Here is a 2899-nt window from a genome sequence, read left to right as displayed (position 1 = left end):
TATGCTTAGAAGGCTGATCCCGCGGTAGTTGGCGCGAATGGCGGGGTCACCTTTCTTGTGGATTGGGCAGAGCACACTTAAATTCCAGTCGTCGGGCATGCGTTCATCTGACCATATTCTGCACAAGAGTTGATGCATGCACCTTATCAACTCCTCGCCGCCGTACTTGAATAGCTAAGCTGTCAGCTCCAGCGGCTTTGTTGTTTACTTGACTGTTGATAACTTCACTGAAAAAAATAATCCGCTTCCAATAAAGCGAGGGAAAAGTACTCAGCTGATGCGATCAGATATGAGGCTCCCACGCGTATAACGAGCCTTTAGCTCGTAGGCTGAGCACTTTTCCCCCGCTTTATATGAAGCGGAATATTTTTTTGTGTAACTTACTCAATTAGCTGATACTATACCAAATTTTAGCTTTTGCGGTATCATTTCATTCAATGCAATTTTTGCAATGTTTACGTGGAAAGCTGACGCATAATCCCCCGCACTAAGGGCAGCTGATTATAATCTTTGGGTATTTTTTAATATCATAAACACGTCGAAAAAGTTTCAGCTGTATTAGTTTTTTTGCGTCATCTTATTACATGCGTGGGAGGCTGCCGAATCCATACACCCGCATGTGCCCAAGCTGAAGGTCCATTTCTTTTTGTGGAATGCAAAACTGTGTGTTTCCCGGAAGCTTTATGAATAAGGAAGCCAGCCCTTGGCATTCAGCAGCGTTTCTCGCTGCGCTCTATCCGGCAGCTGCAGCATATATCGTTATATAGGCGTCGCATTGCATAGGCATGCTTTGCTACCGGCCAGTGGCCGGTGTTAGTCGCTACAATCCTAAATACTTCTAGCCTTGCCCTATTTAGCAGCTCTGCTGTTCTTTTCCTGCTGTAGTCAGGCCAAAGCTCACGTGCTATCTTGCAAGTCTGAATCTCTTACCACCTCCTCCTTGCCAGTTTCAGAAAATGCAAGTGTACCTCTGCTTGTACTCTTCTGAGGGGATATCCCAGTACCACCGCTTCCGATTCATCCAAACAAGCTCCCGCCTTGGCCAATTCGTCTGCTCTCTCATTGCCTTCTATATTCCTATGGCCGGGAACCCAGACAAGAGAGATAGACATTGACTGAGACGCTGAGCCAAGCTCCATCTTGCATTTTGACAAGCTTAGACTTCGTATCAGGAGACGATATAGCTGGCAGCCCCGCCTGACTGTCTGAGTAAGTCCCTAGCTTTGTTCCACACGCTTTCCGGCTGCTCCGGTAATTAGAGCGTAAAAATAAGTTACTCTCTCACAAGTGTCAAAAATGTGTCAACATGTGCCAAAAGTGGCCAGAGAGTGAGGAACGCAACAAATCAGCTCTAAACAATGGTTTTACGTGTATTTATCTTATATGGTCCGGGCTGTTTCGTGCACAAAAAAGAAGGAAGACATTTACGATCCAAGAGTGGAACGTATTCGCTCTATTACCCATTTTTCTAGCGTGAGTAACGCTTTCTGGGCAGTTTTGGGTACCCGCGGGCTCGTGTCGAACAAACCTACTGTTTTTACTTTTCTATTAGCACTATTATTTAGCACCTACAGTCCTCACATATGCCCATGAAATATGCTGGCATGGCTCACCAGCCGCAGGTACAGATTAGCACCAATCTCCTCTGAATATAGTCCTGCCCCTACACCGCAGTCCATCTTGGATCCGTCTGTGTAGATGCAGATAGCTTCCTTATCATCTGCTTGGCCCATTCTCCAATCCTTTCTAGATGGAAACCGTGCCACCACATTCAAGCCAAGATCCTGGCTCGATACAATGTAGTAGGTTTTTCTTTCTGTCAGACCAATACTTAAGATTGAGCTATGTTGGTGTTGTTGTAGCGGCTAAAACAACCCCGCCTAGATCGGTTAGTATCTCAGTCGTTGTCGTCAAGCTCAACTAACGGAAGCCCTAAGAAGCGTGCAGCCTCAATGGGGTCGGCCCACAGGGACAAAGACGTTAGCAGTGTCGTTTTTTCCGGGCATACGAAGAGATGTTTCGAGTCGTGGGGTGACTCTCCACATGCCGGACACTCATTTGGCACATCTGCGTCTGACCTGCTCAGGTATGAGTTTAACCTGCTGCAGTAGCCAGAGCGAAGTTGGGCTATTGTGGTTCTAGTCTCACGAGGCAGATGAAGCTCCGTCTTGTCGATGTCCGGTGGTGGTGTGCCTAGAACGGCATTCACAGGTCTAGAGTATACATAACTCGAGACTGACTCCCTATGAATGCCGTTCAGGGCCAGTCGGTAAGCTGACGGATCCAGAGGTTGCTTAATAAACCTCTGGACTTCGTCCGTCAGTTCATATAGATGCCTCCTGACGTGCCTAGGCGAGGGCTCCTCTGCAAGCAGCTGTCTATTTTGGTGGCCACTTCTGTGGCTCCCGACCAGACACTGCTTGCAGAGCATTATGTTGTGCTCCTTTATGGGGAGCATTTGTGCCTCGTTTTGGAGGTGATGTTCGGGCGACACCAGGAGGCATCCTGTCGCTGTTCTGAGTGCGGTGTTCTGTACAGTCTGTAGCTTCGTCCACTGCGTCCTACTAGTCCCCGCCGACCACACTGGCGCCGCGTTANTGATCTGTACAGTCTGTAGCTTCGTCCACTGCGTCCTACTAGTCCCCGCCAACCACACTGGCGCTGCGTTATTTAAAACCAGCCGGCCTATTGCCTTGTATGTTGCCAGTAACGTTTCTTTGTGTTTGCCCCAAGTACTGCCGGCTAGTGACTTGAGGACCTTGTTCTCGCTCTGTACTTTATTGACAATAGCGGTTGCGTGCGCAGAGAAGGAGAGCAGGCTGTCGAATGTTACTCCGAGTATTTTGGGTTTATTCACCGGGAATTGGTGTGTCATCGACGTGAATTCCCAGTGGTAGCT

This window comes from Rhagoletis zephyria, unplaced genomic scaffold (genome assembly GCF_001687245.7).
Source record: "Rhagoletis zephyria isolate East Lansing unplaced genomic scaffold, Rhagoletis_zephyria_1.1 Rzeph_scaffold_00819, whole genome shotgun sequence".
NCBI lineage: Eukaryota > Metazoa > Arthropoda > Insecta > Diptera > Tephritidae > Rhagoletis > Rhagoletis zephyria.
Note: the sequence above shows the minus strand (reverse complement) of the source record.